Source organism: Eretmochelys imbricata, chromosome 18 (genome assembly GCF_965152235.1).
Source record: "Eretmochelys imbricata isolate rEreImb1 chromosome 18, rEreImb1.hap1, whole genome shotgun sequence".
Taxonomy (NCBI): domain Eukaryota; kingdom Metazoa; phylum Chordata; order Testudines; family Cheloniidae; genus Eretmochelys; species Eretmochelys imbricata.
Window position 1 is genome coordinate 2609855 of NC_135589.1, and position 18712 is coordinate 2628566.

The 18712-nt window shown below is 53.8% G+C and overlaps 1 pseudogene; it reads left to right on the plus strand.

Annotated features, from left to right (window-relative positions):
* Positions 1-249: 249 nt before the first annotated feature.
* LOC144277042 (small ribosomal subunit protein uS3mA-like) overlaps positions 250-18712 on the plus strand; it is a 39652-nt pseudogene continuing 21189 nt past the window's right edge.

An 18712-nucleotide genomic window follows, 5' to 3' on the forward strand; every position in this document is an offset into this window, starting at 1 on the left:
AGCTGGCGTCTCTAGATGCTATTGAGGCTGTTACACTGGGATGAACAGGAGACCTCCAGATTGAAAAGAACCAGCTGTAGTTTGAGCTAAAGAGCCCAGGCAGACAAGATCGTCCGGTAGCTGGTGAAGAAGTGGCTGTTCCTTCCCCAGAGAGCCAGCAACGAGCTGGTCTACATTGCCCACAGGCATGGAGGTGCCAATGTCCCCCGCATGGAGAGGACCCTGAAGGCAGACTTCTACTCACTGTACATGGAAACCCTGAAGCGTAAACTGGACCAGGGTAAAGTCTTCGTACTGACCAGCAAGTGGGACGCCAGCAACCACTTCCTCGCTGGGGGCGGCTTCACCTGCTTCGCCGACTGGAGGTTCATCCACCGTGCCCGGCTCAACTGCGTCCCGCTCAACGGAGCCGTCCGCCACGGGAACCGAGACAAGCCTTGCAGGAAGTGCGGCTACTCCAACGAGACCCTGCCCCACGTCCTGTGCAGCTGCAAGCCCCACTCCAGAGCCTGGCAGCTGCACCACAACGCCATCCAGAACCGCCTGGTGAAAGCCATTGCACCACGCCTGGGGGAGGTCGCCGTGAACTGCGCCATCCCCGGGACTGACAGCCCGCTGCGACCCGACGTGGTCGTCACCGACGAGGCCCAGAGAAAGATCATCCTTGTCGACATCACGGTCCCCTTCGAGAACAGGATCCCAGCCTTCCGAGAAGCCCGAGCTCAGAAACTGGAAAAATACGCCCCTCTGGCCGACACCCTGAGAGCGAAGGGCTACGAGGCGCAGCTGCACGCCCTGATCGTCGGAGCCCTGGGCGCTTGGGATCCCTGCAACGAGCGTGTGCTGCGGACCTGTGGGATCGGTCGACGCTACGCACGGCTCAAGCGGCACCTCATGGTCTCGGACACCATCCAATGGTCCAGGGACATCTATATAGAGCACATCACCGGCCACCGACAGCACCAGGAGGTGTGAGCCGGTATGACATCGTGCATCCACTATGGGAAAGGGATTGAGAGGCTTTCCCCATTGGACTGTATGAACTAGAACCATAAACCCACTGAACATTAAATCCCACCAAATGAGGGTAACTCCATCCTCATCATCGTATCCACTCATTATACTCCACACCTAAACATAGCCATTATATGGACAACATACCCCCATAGCTCAATGTCTGTACTTTGACCTGTTAACCTTTTACACCCAATCGGGGAGATTGCAGATTATGTATTCCTTACGCCACCCGTTCCTAAACCGAATTTCGCACCCCTTGATAATCTGTACCTTATTCCCTGATAACCAGAAACTTCTATGCTTAAACTCTGTGCCGTTTTCTTTTACTTCAACATCATCTTAATAAAATTATTAAATCTGAGCTAAAGAGCCCAGGTCCCCAGCTGGGGTTGTCATGCCGTGGTGGTTGCAGGGTTCCCTGCACTGGGCAGGTGGAACACACGCTGAAAATGCCGCGGGAACCGGCCCCTCTCATGGGACGCAGCAACATGTTATTGGCTCCCATCACTTCGGTGTGATTGTATCCCAGGGGGCTGCAGTTTGGTCCCAGCCCAGGGTCCCTGGCATGGCATTGTCTCCCATAGCAAGAGTGCCACTTTCAGGGCTCCCACCTCCTATCCCGTGTATAATGCCAGCTGGATTTAAAGGGGCAATATGCCATGGTGCAGCCAAGTCCCCCCGACTCCGTGGGATGTTTACATGGCCCAGTGTGTCCTAGCGGGGTTAGAATAGAATATCAGGGTTAGAAGGGACCTCAGGAGGTCATCTAGTCCAATCCCCTGCTCAAACCAATACCCAATTTTTGCCCCAGATCCCTAAATGGCCCACTCAAGGATTGATCTCACAACCCTGGGTTTAGCAGGCTAATGCTCAAACCACTGAGCTCTCCCTCCCTTGCACTGAGCTATCCCTCCCCCCACCACAAAAGCAGGATCTCACCCAGCACTGGCATCTCAGCTGCTCCTGCCCACGGCCTTGCAGTCACTGCGGGATTGCCTTGCCCCAGTGACAGCCACTGGTGCAACACTGCAGAGCAAAGCAGGGCACGGGCTCAGTGCAGTATCCCTGCTGCATGCACTGCTGTTCGCCTCCCACCCCCGCCCCCTGCCGTGGCCACTCTGGGGAGGTCAGGGTGCCCTGCCTTTGTCAGCATAGGGAGAGGTAGAGGTGGCTTTCTAAGGAGTTGTGCAGCCCTCTGCTGGCAATGCTAAGGAATGGTAGGAGGGAGAATAGCACAATAAAGACAATGGATTTCAAGAATGCAGACTTTGGCAAACTCAAAAAGAAAAGGAGGACTTGTGGCATCTTAGAGACTAACAAATTTATTTGCATGTAAGCTTTTGTGAGCTACAGCTCACTTCATCAGATTATGAAGTGAGTGATAGCTCACAAAAGCTTATGCTCAAATACATTTGTTAGTTTGGGAGGGAGGTTGAGGAACCCCAGGAGCATCAGAGGGGAAGCTGGGGGGGCTGCACCAGTGGGGGTGGGGACTGGGTGGGGGTAGAATCAATTGTTTTGCAGAGGACAGGCAGATGTGGAGGTGAGAGCTCTTGCAGAAGGGCCAGGATCCCCTTCCCCGCTACATATCGGCACGTGGGCAGCACTGATTGTCCGCCGCAGACTGGGGCCAGATGGGAGGGAGAGGGTCAATGATCAAGAGACAGACCGGAAAAAATCTCATGATCTTTTGGGTCAATTTTAGGATTTTCAGGGGTCTGGCTCATGATTTTTAATCTCATGAGATTGACAATATTGGGGTTGTGGGGGGAGGGGTCTGGTAGGGAGTGGGGATTAGGGGGGCTGGGGCCTGTCAATGAGCGGCGATTATTTGAGGATGGGGGAAAGAGGATTGAACAGCATTTGAGAGGCTCTGAGTCAGGATTTTTATCTGACCAAATCTCTAATGATTCCCCTTCCCAGCTGCAGCGAGGAGGTTGCGAAGGGAGCTGCTGGGCTATATGGAGACGGTATGCTGGGTGCTGTGGGCGAGAAGGAGCAGTGACATGGAAGTGGTACTGGATCTGCACTGTACAGGGGACACACCCACACCCATCCACCCACCCACACACACACCCTGTGACTCAAAGCTCACCACCACGCACAGGGGAAAACTAGCTTCTCCTCCCTGCAACGAAGATGCCTGGGAGACCGAGCACCCTTCCTCCAAACCAGCTCCCAAAAGACCACCAGCCTGGGGCAGGGGCCTTCGTGCTGCCAGGTAGGAAGGGGTTTGCCATCACAAGCCTCTGCCGTCTTCCTCTGCCTTTTCACTCAGCCTCTCTCTGTCTTCTCATAACTTGTTCATCTCACAGACTCCAGCAGGCTGGCTGTTCACTGCTCTAGTTGCGGGAGCTGTCAGTGCTGATGCTCCCTGCTCTGTAGCACATTCATTTCAAATTCTTACCTCAACCTTACAGCACGAACCTCTTGCCTGAGCTGCCATGGCTGAAACACCTGCTTCTAGCCCTGCGTCCAAGAGGCAGAGCTGTGCCCTGTGGTTAGAACACCCAGAATCGTGGTGTGCCTGAGAGACGCAACAGGAGAGATTGTGAGATGGGGAGTCCAATGTAAATGAGTTGTTTCACTGCCCCCTGCTTTTCACGGGTAACCCTCTGCCAGGTGGAGTCAGCAGCAACAAGGGCCGGGTGCAATATCTAGGGGCTCTGTTAGGATACAGATATTCAGGCCTGTCTGTAAAGGCCTGTACTCTAAGAATTTAGGTGTATTCTTATCACTTGGCTAGTTAGAGGTATAAAAGAAAGAATCAAAATCACTGTCTGCCGGTGTAAGGGCCTTCTCTTACTGTGACAGTCTGAGGCCCTGTTCTTAGGCTAAGGCCTTTGGCTAAGCAACAGAGGCAGCCATAAGTTGGGAAGTGAATGGTCACCTCTGCACATTCCAAACTAGTCACATTGAAAGAAGGTGCTATTGGGCTGTTAGGATACAATCCTGTCCTGATAGTGCCTATCACCTCCAGAGAAAGGGAAGTGCCTAGAAAATGTAAAAGGAAACTTAGTTTGATAGCATCCTGTCTGGCGAGAACTCACTTATCAAAAGCTGGGATGTGAAATCCTCACTTCTGTATTGTTTTGTCATTATAGTTCCCCCTTTGCCATTGTTTGTCTGTATAATCTCTGTCTGGTTCTGTGATTGTTTCTGTCTGCTGCGTAATTAATTTTGCTGGGTGTAAACTAATTAAGGTGGTGGGATATAATTGGTTACATAATCATGTTACAATATGTTAGGGTTGGTTCATTAAATTTCCGGAAAATAATTGGTTAAGGTATAGCTAAGCAGAACTCAAGTTTTACTATATAGTCTGCAGTCAATCAGGAAGTGAGGGGGTGGGTGTGTGGGTGGGGGAGACGGGAACAGGGAATGGGGGTAAGGAAATTGGAATCATGTTTTGCTAAAGGGGGAAATGGGAACAGGGAATGGGGGTAAGGAAATTGGAATCATGTTTGGCTAAGGGCAGGAATGGGAACAGGGACACAGGTGTAAGGCTCTGTGGTGTCAGAACTGGGAAGGGAGACACTAAGGAAGGAAACTGGAACCATGCTACGCTGGGCATCACAAAATGGGGAAGAGATGGCCAGCCCTCTGTGGAGATAGAGGTGGTTAGGGACTATTTAGAAAAGCTGGACGTGCACAAGTCCATGGGGCCAGACGAGTTGCATCCGAGAGTGCTGAAGGAATTGGCGGCTGTGATTGCAGAGCCATTGGCCATTATCTTTGAAAACTCGTGGCGAACCGGGGAAGTCCCAGATGACTGGAAAAAGGCTAATGTAGTGCCAATCTTTAAAAAAGGGAAAAAGGAGGATCCTGGGAACTACAGGCCAGTCAGCCTCACCTCAGTCCCTGGAAAAATCATGGAGCAGGTCCTCAAAGAATCAATCTTGAGGTACTTGCATGAAAGGAAAGTGATCAGGAACAGCCAGCATGGATTCACCAAGGGAAGGTCATGCCTGACTAATCTAATCGCCTTTTATCATGAGATTACTGGTTCTGTGGATGAAGGGAAAGCAGTGGATGTATTGTTTCTTGACTTTAGCAAAGCTTTTGACACGGTCTCCCACAGTATTCTTGTCAGCAAGTTAAGGAAGTATGGGCTGGATGAATGCACTATAGGGTGGGTAGAAAGCTGGCTAGATTGTCGGGCTCAACGGGTAGTGATCAATGGCTCCATGTCTAGTTGGCAGCCGGTGTCAAGTGGAGTGCCCCAGGGGTCGGTCCTGGGGCCGGTTTTGTTCAATATCTTCATAAATGATCTGGAGGATGGTGTGGATTGCACTCTCAGCAAATTTGCGGACGATACTAAACTGGGAGGAGTGGTAGATACGCTGGAGGGGAGGGATAGGATACAGAAGGACCTAGACAAATTGGAGGATTGGGCCAAAAGAAATCTGATGAGGTTCAATAAGGATAAGTGCAGGGTCCTGCACTTAGGACGGAAGAATCCAATGCACCGCTACAGACTAGGGACCGAATGGCTAGGCAGCAGTTCTGCGGAAAAGGACCTAGGGGTGACAGTGGACGAGAAGCTGGATATGAGTCAGCAGTTTGCCCTTGTTGCCAAGAAGGCCAATGGCATTTTGGGATGTATACGTAGGGGCATAGCGAGCAGATCGAGGGACGTGATCGTCCCCCTCTATTCGACATTGGTGAGGCCTCATCTGGAGTACTGTGTCCAGTTTTGGGCCCCACACTACAAGAAGGATGTGGATAAATTGGAGAGAGTCCAGCGAAGGGCAACAAAAATGATTAGGGGTCTAGAACACATGACTTATGAGGAGAGGCTGAGGGAGCTGGGATTGTTTAGCCTGCAGAAGAGAAGAATGAGGGGGGATTTGATAGCTGCTTTCAACTACCTGAAAGGGGGTTCCAAAGAGGATGGCTCTAGACTGTTCTCAATGGTAGCAGATGACAGAACGAGGAGTAATGGCTTCAAGTTGCAGTGGGGGAGGTTTAGATTGGATATTAGGAAAAACTTTTTCACTAAGAGGGTGGTGAAACACTGGAATGCGTTGCCTAGGGAGGTGGTGGAATCTCCTTCCTTGGAAGTTTTTAAGGTCAGGCTTGACAAAGCCCTGGCTGGGATGATTTAACTGGGAATTGGTCCTGCTTCGAGCAGGGGGTTGGACTAGATGACCTTCAGGGGTCCCTTCCAACCCTGATATTCTATGATTCTATGATTCTATGATTCTATGCTTGCTGGAAGTTCACCCCAATAAACATCAAATTGTTTGCATCTTTGGACTTCGGGTGTTGTTGCTCTCTGTTCATGTGAGAAGGACCAGGGAAGGAAGTAGGTGAAGGAATAAGCCCCCTAACAGGCTCCTTTTTAACAACACAACATAGAACCGTCTCAAGCCCTCACCCAGGAACCCTGGAAAATTACACACCACTGGGGCGCATCTACAGGCAACACTTCCCCTCTCACAATCACTGAGTCAGAGGGTAGAAAAGAAACTCCACCATCAGCTGCCCACTCCCCTGCTGGCTGTTGGCTCACTCCACCGCTGCCTTCTCTACCGCAACCTCTGAAATGTCCTGAGGTCCCAACGCCGCTCTCAGTGGGGAAGCCTCACTACTAATGCAGGCTGGGTGGTCTCTTGCCCCAGAGATGCTGTCCTACAGTGGGTCCAAGGCTTCTCAGCGATTTCAGCTCTAATCCACAGCAAGGGACTCTCAATTGAGTCTTCACCAGCTGTGTCATTAAGCAGTGGAGAATGCAAGGGTCAAATGGCATAGCACCATCAGACAGAGCCAGGTAAAAACACCTGACCCCACCGTCCCTCTTTTCCACTGGCCTTTGGCACCCCCAACCCCTGCTCAGCGAGTGCAGTTCAGCTGAGGGAGACTCAGTCGGGTCTGGGTGTAGGCCAGCAGTAAGTCACCATCTCCCAGGAGCAAAAGAGAAGCAGGGAAGAAACGTTATTTCTCACAGGGTATGTATCTGTGCCTCCCAGGACTACTCCTGGGGGAATTCAGCTTTTGTCCCAGCCCTTGACAGGGCAGTGCCTAGAGCAGGGGAAGGCAAACTTTTTGGCCTGAGGGCCGCATCGGGTTTCTGAAATTGTATGGAGAGCCAGTTAGGGGAGACTATGCCTCCCCAAACAGCCAGGCATAGCCTGGCTCCCACCCCATATCCAACCCCCCCTGCTTCTTGCCCCCTGACAGCCCCCCAGGAACCCCTGCCCCATCCACCCCCCCTGCTCTCTGTCCCCTGACAGCCCCCGGCCCCCCCGCCCCTAACTGCACCCCGCCGCCCCATCCAACCCCCCCCAGACTACCCCCCCGGGACCCCTGCCCCCATTCAACCCCCCTGTTCCCCGCCCTCTGACTGCCCCGACCCCTATCCACACCCCCAGCTCCTGAGCACCACCCTGAACTCCCCTGCCCTTTATCCAACCCCCCCTGCCCTCTTACCACGCTGCCTGGAGCACCGGTGGATGGCGGCGCACCAGGACAGGCAGCTGCTCCGCAGAGCACAGAGCACTGGGTCAGGCCAGGCTCTGCAGCCCCCCTGCCCAGAGCATTGCACCAGAGGCACGGCGAGGTAAGGCTGTGGGGGAGGGGGAACAGCAGGGGAGGGGCTGGGGGCAAGCCTCCTGGGCCAGGAGCTCCAGGGCCGGGCAAGAAGGTCCCGCGGGCAGGATGTGGCCTGCAGGCCGTAGTTTGCCCACCTCTGGCCTAGAAAGTAGACCCCATCTAGCCCATGGCCAGCCTGAGATCTCCGGCCCAATTCTGTAGGCCCAAGGGGTCCAGGGAAGCAGCCATGCCTTGAGATCCTTATCTGAACACGCTGTTCCTCTGGATGGGTCTGCGTGCCCCCATTATGGCTGCAGCCACAAAGGGTTAGTATGGAAATGGCATGTGTTCTAGGCCAGTGTAATTCCACGTCTCCTAGAGCTCCTGGCCATACTGGGAGGGCTCCTGGTGCAGGGGACGCTCTCCGCCAGTGGCAGGACATACCCTCTACCTCCTCTGGGTCTGGAAAGTCACTGACTTCTGAGCTACCAAGCTTTATGCTGTGCTGCGTTCCCGTGGACCAATCAACCCTTCTGCTTTACAACATCTGTCTGCGAAGTTGGGGTGCAGGGCCCTCTGGCTTCCCCCACCAAGGGGCAGGATGCCGTGGGAACAGGGATGCTGAATGCTCCGAGGCCAGACCAGGAAGGCCGAAGCCGAGCAGGCTCCTTGCCCTGGACAGCGTGCCCTGAGGGTAGGGTTGCCAATTTTCTAATTGCACAAAACCAAACACCCTATCCCCGAGGCCCTGCCCTTCCCCAAGCCCCCATCCCCGCTCACTATATTTCCCCTCCCTCGGTGGCTCACTGTCCCCCACCCTCACTCACTTTTACTGGGCTGGGGCAGGGGTGCAGGAGGATGTGAGGGCTCTCACTGGGGGTGCGGGCTCCAGGGTGGGGCAGAGGGGTTCAGGGTGTGGGAGGGGGCTCCGGGCTGGGGCAGGGAGTTGGGGTGCAGGTGGGGTGAGGGTGCAGGTGTGGGCTTTGGGGTGGGGCTGGGGATGAGGGGTTTGGGGTGCAGGAGGGAGCTCCAGGCTGGGGTTGGGGCTGAGGGATTTGGAATGTGGGAGGGGGCTGCGGGTTGAGGCAGGAGGTAGGGATGTGGGAGGGAGTATGGGCTCTGGACTGTGGGTGCGGGCTCTGGGTTGGGGCTGGGGATGAGGGGTTCAGGGTGTGGGAGGGGGCTCTGGGCTGGGGCAGAGGGGTGGAGCAGAAGGGTGAGGGCTCTGGGCTGGGGGTGTGGGCTCAGGGCTGAGGCAGGGGTTTGGGGTTTGGGGTTGGGGCACAGGCCTACCTCGGATGGCTCCTGGTCAGTGGCGCAGTGGGGTAAGGCAGGCTCCCCAGAAGTGGCTAGCAGGTCTGGTGCCGAGGTGGGATGGGGGGGCCAGGAGCCTCCGTGCAACGCTCTCATCCACAGGCACCACCACCCCAGCTCCCACTGGCCGGTGCAGAGCCCGTGCTCAGAGCGGGGGCAGTGTGCGGAGCCCCATGCCTCCCCCTTCTCCCCCCGCCGCCTAGAGCCAGACCTGCTGGCCGCTTCCAAGGCGCAGCGTGGTGCCAGGACCAGCAGGGACTAGCCTGCCTTAACGCTGCTGTACGCCGACTGCACTTTTAACGGCCTAGTTGGCGGTGCTGACCGGAGCTGCCAGGGTCCCTTCTCGACTGGGCGTTCCAGTAGAAAACCAGACGCCTGGTCACCGTACCTGAGGGGGAGCCATGCTACCTAGAGCCCTGGCTTGCTTCCTGCTGAGCAGTTACAGAGCATCGGACCTGTGGCTCTGTCACACCCAGCTACAGGCCCCTGTGTGGGCTGCTAACTCCCAGCTCCTTCCCCCTCCCCAAGAGTGGGCTGGGACCTTGGTGTTTCTATTATGCTTGTTACCCAGCCTGGCTCCTTTGGGGCCCAATCCTGGGCGGTGCTGAGTGCCCTCACTCCCCATTGACTTCACTGGGAGCCGAGGGAGCTCTGCCCCTCACAGGATCAGGCCTGTGAACAGTCATCCGGACTTACTTCCCTGGGAGCACACATATGGAAGCATCACCCTGGAAAGAGGCCAGGCCAGGCCTGTCCCACCCCGTCCCCTAAAGCTGCTGTAGGACCCCATTACACAGGGACAGGGCCTTGCACCCAGCTGTCCAGCCTAATTCCTGGAGCTCAAATGTCTGCCAGTTTCCTCAGTAACTCTAGACAGAGCCCTGATCTGCGCGACCATCCGGCCACAGCCAGTTCCCCGAGCACAAAGTAAATGTGGGTTTCAGAGAGGCAGCAGTGTTAATCTGTATCCGCAAAAAGAACAGGAGGACTTGTGGCACCTTAGAGACTAACAAATTTATTAGAGCATAAGCTTTCATGAGCTACAGTTCACTTCATCGGATGCATAGAATGGAACATATAGTAAGAAGAGATATATATATATACATACAGAGAAGGTGGAAGTTGCCATACAAACTGTAAGAGGCTAATTAGTTAAGATGAGCTATTATCAGCAGGAGAAAAAAACTTTTGTAGTGATAATCAAGATGGCCCATTTAGACAGTTGACAAGAAGGTGTGAGATACTTAACATGGGGAAATACATTCAATATGTGTAATGACCCAGCCACTCCTAGTCTCTCTTCAAATCCAAGTTATTGGTATCTAGTTTGCATATTAATTCAAGCTCAGCAGTTTCTCGTTGGAGTCTGTTTTTGAAGCTTTTCTGTTGCAAAATTGCCACCCTTAAATCTTTTACTGAGTGGTCAGAGAGGTTGAAGTGTTCTACCGGTTTTTGAATGTTATGATTCCTGATGTCAGATTTGTGCCATTTATTCTTTTGCGTAGAGACTGTCCGGTTTGGCCAATGTACATGGCAGAGGGGCATTGCTGGCACACAATGGCATATATCACATTGGTAGATGTGCAGGTGAACAAGCCCCTGATGACATTGCTAATGTGATTAGGTCCTATGATGGTGTCACTTGAATAAATATGTGGACAGAATTGGCAATGGGCTTTGTTGCAAGGATAGGTTCCTGGGTTAGTGTTTTTGTTGTGTGGCTCTCTCTTTTAGAGGCATTTCCAGCTGTTGAAACCACTGGAGGGCAGCACTGGTGTGTCTCTGCTCTGCCTGCAATTACCCACTTCTCAGCTTCAGAGTCCCTCTGGGTGTCTGATTTGTGGGTAGTTCTCTGAGGCGCCCATCCCCATGGGCTCTAGGGTTTAACAGAGAGCTGAACAAGCTGTGAGGGGTGGGGAAGTTTCTTGTCCTTTTATTGCCTTGTTCAATTCTGTTTGAAAAATTGCAATAAGATAAAGTTAATAGAGCAACCAGTGGCAGAGAGGATGGCTGGGCTTGTAGTTAAAGTATTGAGAGTAAAATAAGGTTCCATTCCAGGTGCTCCTGTAGTCTCCCCCATCACCTTTGGCAAGTCTTGTCTCCCCATGTCTCAGTTTCCCATCTATAAACTAGGACTAACAATAAGTCTTGTCTGTTTAGACTGTCAGCTCTTCAGAGCAGCAAGGGGTAGTTAGTTAATCAATTGTTAATTAGTTAATATTTGAGGGTTTGGCCTCAGTTTCTTCTGCATTTTTAACGTCTAATCTAATCACATTTGCCATGATTAGATGTTACTGTCAATACAAATAAAGGCCGGAGCCAGGTACTAAAACCAGACGGTTGCACTGCCCTCAGACCCAGCCCGTCACAACAGCTCTGAGCTTTGGCAACAGACAAAGAGGAGCGTATTATTGGATGGCTCCTCACCTTGCTCTGTTGTGCTAGGCACTGCACAAACACAGCTCCTAGCCCCTGGCTGGGACTCCTACGTGTAACCACGTGGCTCATCAATTAATGGAATTGTTTCCTGTCTCACCCTGCATCCTACACCTTACTGTTATCCCTGCTTGTGACCCCCCTAACCGCATTCCACGACCCCCCGGAGGTTGTGACCTGCAGGTTGAGAAGCACTGGTTTAAGGCATCTGTGTTTGACAAAGTTGGTAACTAAACTAATTCCTCCATTTACACTTGTCTTGAACCCCTGTCCATTGCCATTAAGCCCAGGTGGCGACAGGATGGAATTGGTGGGGCAATTGGTATAATCCCCAATGTGGCCAGATATCTGGCAGGAATCCAGATTTTGTGCTCAAATCTAAATCATGACCAGGCAGAACGCAAAGCGTCGAGTCCTAGAGAGACCGAAACCCCCCAGCATCACTCGTCCCTCCCAGTTCAGTTATCAGACAGGCCTCTGTGACTAGTTCCCCAGGAATGAATTCTTAGGGCACAGTCTTGTCTCTGGGTGTGTGCGCAGGGGGCCCAGAAGTCAGTCGCAAGCATCCCAGTTCCCCTTAGGACTCTACTTAAGAAAAAGCCGAAGAGATCTTCTGAACACCTGCAGCGTTAAGTTACATCTTTCTACGTCAATCATAGAATCATAGAATATCAGGGTTGGAAGGGACCTCAGGAGGTCATCTAGTCCAACCCCCTGCTCAAAAGCAGGACCCATACCCAATTAAATCATCCCAGCCAGGGCTTTGTCAAGCCTGACCTTAAAAACTTCTAAGGAAGGAGATTCCACCACCTCCCTAGGCAACGCATTCCAGTGTTTCACCACCCTCCTAGTGAAAAAGTTTTTCCTAATATCCAACCTAAACCTCCCCCACTGCAACTTGAGACCATTACTCCTTGTCCTGTCAAGCCTGTTATGCTATCAAAAGCATAACAGGCCAAATTTATCCTTGGTGTAAGCAGATGCAACTCTTTTGACTTCCCTGGGGATGAACCCAACTAGTGTAACAATAACATGAACACTGAGTTATGTGTATGATAACAGCACCCCATGTGGGGGCCAAACCTCATTGTGCTAGGCGCTGTACAAATGCACAGGGAGGGACAGTCCCTGCTCCAAAGAGCTTACCACTTAACTAGACAGGGAAGACCAAGGATGGGCGGTAACTGAGGCACTGAGAGGGGAAGCAACTTTCCCAAGGTCCCACAGCACATGAATAGCAGAGCTAGGAATAGAACCCAGATATCCTGCATGCCGTGCCCACTAGTCCACGCTGCCTCTTGTCTCTGCTGTAGAGAGGAACGTGTGTGGGTGACTCAAAAAAGCACCTAGTGCCTCTAGCTACTTGTGAAGGGCTCCGCATTGTGTGTGATGCCCTCCGCACTGAAAGCCACTCAGCAATCACAGTGGCATCAACAACACAAAGAACATTAAAAAGCTGTAGGAGAGGGGGAAATCGGTGGAAACACTGCCAGGAAAATTCATGCAAATTCCGCCCCCAGTTTGGTTTGCAGGCGTGTGTAGACTTACAGGGACATTAAAGAATCAGAAAGTCACTGGGTGAAGCAGCTGGGAGCTCTAAAAGTGGGAAAATCTGCACTGGGGAGTTTAGAAAATGGTGCCGAAGAGCACGTCAGGTGACAGGGAGGAAAGCTCAGTGGTTAGGGTACTTGTCATGGGTGCGGGTCACTTCCTACTGTTCCACAGAATCCCCATGTGGCCTTGGGCAAATCAGGAGGTCCCCCAGCTCCTGTCTATCTAATGGGGGCTGGAAGCGCCACCCCAGCTGCGAGGGGACTGGGAAGATCAATACATTAAATGCTGTGAGGTGATAAGGTAAAGGAAGATGATTTCTGTTCAGCTATTTCCATTGCTCTGATCATGGAGGTTCTGAGCATCCCCAGACATCTTTTAATTTACCTGCATGGCCCTGCTGTGTATCACTCCCATTTTATAGCTGGGGAAACCAAGGCACAATGGTTTAAGCTCTCATTCAGCATGGAATTTAAGCACATGCCTTGCTTTAAGCACACAAGTTGTCCCATTGATTTTGATGTCACAAGGCATGTTCTCGGACTGTCGAATAGAAAACTTGTGGCCACTTTCTGTTCATGGATTGTACAGAGCTGCTAAGAGCAGGGCTTAAATTCAGCCAGAGCTGTCCAGAGCTGAGCTGCAGTCAATATTTTCAAACCTTGACTCCAGCCTGATGCTGTTGTGATTCTCAACCAGGGGTCCGCAGCCTTCTAGGGGAGGGTGGGCACAAGCCAGTGGCACTGGAATAGCGGGGGCCAAGGGGCCATGGCCCATCCACTTTTCTCCATGAGCCTGGCCCCTGCACCTCTTTTCCCACCAAGGCCACTCCCCCTGGCTAGGCCAGAAACTAGAGCCCAGCCAGGGTAAGAGTGGCGCAGGGAGGAGACAGTTGTGGGGAGCTGTGGACCCTCCACCTGCCCTGTGTGGAGTTGTGGGGAGTGGGGACATGGGTCAGGGGCTGCTCTTCATTAATGATCTGGAGGATGACGTGGATTGCACACTCAGCAAGTTTGCAGGTGACACTAAACTGGGAGGAGAGGTAGATACGCTGGAGGGTAGGGATAGGATACAGAGGGCCCTAGACAAATTAGAGAATTGGGCCAAAAGAAATCTGATGAGGTTCAACAAGTGCAGAGTCCTGCTCTTAGGACGGAAGAATTCCATAGACCGCTACAGACTAGGGACCGAATGGCTCGGCAGCAGTTCTGCAGAAAAGGACCTAGGGGTTACAGTGGACGAGAAGCGGGGTATGAGTCAACAGTGTGCCCTTGTTGCCAAGAAGGCCAATGGCATTTTGGGATGTATAAGTAGGGGCATTGCCAGAAGATCGAGGGACGTGATCGTTCCCCTCTATTCGACATTGGTGAGTCCTCATCTGGAGTACTGTGTCCAGTTTTGGGCACCACACTATAAGAAGGATGTGGAAAAATTGGAAAACGTCCAGCGGAGGGCAATAAAAATGATTAGGGGACTGGAACACATGAGTTATGAGGAGAGGCTGAGGGAACTGGGATTGTTTAGTCTGCGGAAGAGAAGAATGAGGGGGGATTTGATAGCTGCTTTCAACTACCTGAAGAGGGGTTCCAAAGAGGATGGATCTAGACTGTTCTCAGTGGTAGCAGATGGCATGGTGGGTTCTGGGAAATATTCTATGAGAATCTGGCTAAGAGTCACACCCCGTCCCCACCTGTCATGCTGCTGACACGGGTAACACTCCCTGTCTTGGGGTCTAGCTCACTGCAAAGGCAGCTCTTTGCCCTCAGAGGTGGGAGCCCTTTCCAACCAGCCTTCTAATGGAATTGCTGTGAAAGGTCGTAACTGAGCTGAATGTTTTAGCTTTTGCCACCAGGGGGTACTAGCTGCCCTCCTATGACAGGCCTTGGGAATTCAGGGCTCTTACTGTGATGAAAAGACCCTGCCTTGGGGTGGTGCCTTTTCTTTGCTAAAGTATCTTCCTTTTCTCAAAAAGAAAAGGAGGACTTGTGGCACCTTAGAGACTAACTAATTTATTTGAGCATAAGCTTTCGTGAGCTACAGCATCCGATGAAGTGAGCTGTAGCTCACGAAAGCTTATGCTCAAATAAATTGGTTAGTCTCTAAGGTGCCACAAGTACTCCTTTTCTTTTTGCGGATACAGACTAACACGGCTGTTACTCTGAAACCTTCCCTTTCTCAGTTTGTCTCCTTCCCGTGCGCACCAGAGGAGAAGCAAGTGGGAGACGGCTTCCCGCTTTGGCAAGGGGCTTTGCATGCTGCCCCACGGCCACCCTTAGATCCATGGTACAGAAATACAGCCCTGGTTGCAGATGAGGGCACCAAGTGCTAACTGGAGCATGTACATGCTGTAGCGGGTCACAGGGGTTTGTGCATTGGCAGCGGCACCCAGAGGCAGAAGGTTGAGCGAAAGTATCGACAAACCCAGTGCCATGGATTCCTGCAGCCTCTGCAAGCTGCGTGTGCCTACAAGGCTAATCCCAGTGGTTAGAACAGGGGTCTGGGAGCCAGGACTTGACAATTCTAGCCCTGCCTCTGGGTGGAAGTACAGTCTAGTGGTTAGAGCAGGGAGACAGGACTCCTGGGTTCTATTCCAGGTTCTGGAAGGGAGTGTAGTGTGGTAGTTAGAGCAGAGGACTGGGAGCCTGGAGTCTCTTCTTAGTTACCATGTCATTTTGGGCAAGTCAACATGTGGTTTTGCTTTGACAAATGGCTATACACAAGTGACCTCTTCTTTCTCCTGGCCCTGTGCCACAAGAGCGTGAGTCTGATCGACCTTCAGGGGCAAAGAGAAGCTTTGGCTGCTTTTTACTCTCCTTAGCCCCCCAGGGCCAACCCAGCTGTGAGAGAGGGAGCTAGACCGGTTAGTGCACTCCAGTCTGCAAACCTGTGCAGGCCCCAGAAGGCAAAGGGCTCTCCCAAGTGTTGCTGAGGGTAGAAATGGGAGGCAGCGGACTTGCACTGGGGCCTGGGGGTGCAGTTTGTTCTGTCAGAATGGTCATTAATGGGGACGCTGCAGGAGGTGGACAGGGCCCAGCTTGGTTCTCAGTGCCCAGGGAGAGTTGGCAGGGCTGCCTTGTGACATGGGCAGGTGTGATACGAAATTCACTGAGAGAGAACATGGGACCCCAAAGTGCCAACTGAACAGAGTCTCTGTGAGGCTCTCAGGGGCGAGGGTTATGGACTTGGAGAGCTCAGAGCCAGGCAGGAAGCAGTAAGCGCTCACCTCCTCATGCACCTCTGCCAGGGACTGTGCCGCTCCAGCGGGCACTGCTGAGCTCCTTAGGCAGAGTCCAGAGGAGGCCGTGTGGAAATGCCAACCACAGGGAGAGGCATCTGCTCTTTGTAGTCAGGCAGATTCTTAACAGCTGGTGAATTCCCCATCCCACTGTGCATTCCCCAGATTCCTTCGTACATGCCAGCAGCACAATGTGAGTGCCAGGCCCTGCCTGCAGGCAGGAGACTCGTCCAGCGTAAATCGGTGCCACCCAGGACCCAGTGGGCCGTGGGTATCGCATGCACATGAATGGCCTCTTGCTCAGTGCTGGTGAGAGCAAGTGGAGCCACGGGGAGCTTCACCCACTCCTGCCAGGACTCATCATTCAGCACATTGTTTCTCATTGTCCCCCGCCATGGACCGCCCCCTGCTTGGAACATGTGGTGTTTGGAGCATAGGTCTCATTTGAGGGGAAGGGGGAGGGGAAGTTATTCCCAACTTACCACTGGGGGAAACTACCAGGTTTCCACTTCGCCAGCTGCCAGCCTGCTCGGGATGGGCGCAGCTGAGCCCCAGCCCCAGGCTCTCCGCACAGCAGCCTTCCCACGCCCGGGTGTTGATCAGCTGTGCAGTGGAGTGAGCGAGTGCTAGGTTCAGCCACCGCGAGGCAGCGTCACACTCAGCCAGCAGGGGGAGCTCCCCTCCGCTCCTGGGGGGATGGGGGCGGAGATATCAACCACCTGCTAATCAACAGTTGTAAAGGCCAGTCTGGGCGCTCCCCAAACCTGTCTTCCAGGCTACAAAGCTTGGTCAGTGTCACTGCACAGCGCCTTGCTGACTGGGATGTATCCAGCCCCAGCCCCAGCCCCAGCCCCAGCCAGTGGCTCTCCCGCTGCTGTCAGAAATCTCCTTTCAGACCGATCACATCACCGCCGAACTGTCTCTTGGCTACTCTCAATGGATTCAGCTCCCCTGAGCCTCCAGCTTCCGAACCGTTCGCCAAGCTCTTCGCCAAACCTTCTCCAAGGCCACAGTCCTCCTCGTGAGCCCTGGCGCAGGGGCAGGCCAGGGGCAGGGAAGGGCACGTGGCACAATGGCCATTCTGGGCAGCTCGGGCTTGTTGAGCTACGCAAAGGCAGACCTGGCCGTAACTTAGAATGGCTGCCCAAGTTATATCAGGAGCCTTTACAGCCCCCAAGCAGCCCAGTATTCCTGGGGCTCAAAGCTGGCTTAAAGCCCCCTTCTCCTGGGGTGCACCTGTACGGGATGCACCTCCTAGAGGCCAGGCACAGAACTGCACTCAGCTAAGCTGGGGTCATTCTAAAGCAGTGGTCACCAACCTAGAGGATCTCCCAGTCGATCGTGATCTCTGGTTGTGCAGTGTGGCTGCCTCTGAGGCAGGCTCCCTGCCTACCCCGGCCCCATGCTACTCCCAGAAGCGGCCAGCACAGCCCTGCGGCCCCGGGGGTCTCCCTCTGTGCGCTGCTCCTGCCTGCAAGCACTGCCCCCGCAACTCCCATTGGCAGGGACAGCTGCATGGGTGGTGCTTGCAGAGAGGGGCAGCACGCGGAGCCACATGCCCCCCACCCCTTCCCCAGGGGCCGCAGGGGCACGTTAGCCCCTTCCGGGAGCGGTGTGGGGCCAGGATAGGCAGGGAGCCTGCCTTAGCCTCGCTGCATCTGCCACCAACCGGGAGCCGCCAGAGGTAAGTGCTGCCCGGTGGGAGGCTGCACCCCAACCCCCATCCCTGAGCCCCCTCCTGGAGCCAGCACCCTATACCCCCTCCTGCAGCCTGAACCCTCTCCTGCACCCCAAGCCCCAGCCCTGACCCCCCTCCCAGAGCCAGCACCCTGTACCCCTTCCTGCACCACAACCCTCTGCCACAACCCTGACCCCTCTCCCAGAGCCAGCACCCTGTACCCCCTCCTGCACCCTAACACTCTGCCCCAGACCGTAGCCCCCTCCTGCACTCATACTCCCTCCTAGAGCTTGCACCCCTCACCCCCTCCTGCACCCCAATCCCCTGGCCAGGCTCAACCCAGAGCCCCCTCCCACACTGCGAATCCCTCAGCCCCAGCCCAGAGCCCACACCCCCTCCTGAACCCCAACCCCCTACCCCCAGTGAGTGAGGATGGAGGAGAGCGAGTGACGGAGAGTGCGGTGGTTGAGTGAGCGGAGTGGGGCTTTGCGGAAGGGGCGGGGCCTCAGGGAAGGGGTGGGATAGATCCTGGGTTACCCTTAGATTCAATAAGTGATCCTGGGGATAAAAAGGTTGGAGACCCCTATTCTAAAGGGTATGTTCTAGTCCTACCACAAGCGATTGGGGTTGACAGCCTCACTTACGCAGTAGGGAAGAGAAACTCCCCCAGTGCAGGCATCCCGGGGTTAAAATCCATGCCCCGGGCTATGCAGCAGGTGACGGTCAGACTAGACTCCTGGTGAGACTTTCTGCCCTTAACTTCCGTAGGCGAAGGGACACAGAGCCAGGTTTTCTTCTAAGGCCATTTGCTCTCTGCTCACTCAAATGATTGCGAGTTATCTCAGCCCTCTGCAAGGTACCAAATGACGCAAACTTTGTGCTGCTTGCGTGGGTGCGGATGGAGGCCTGGAGCCTGCAGAGCACTGGGGCTTCAGCAACAACCCCAA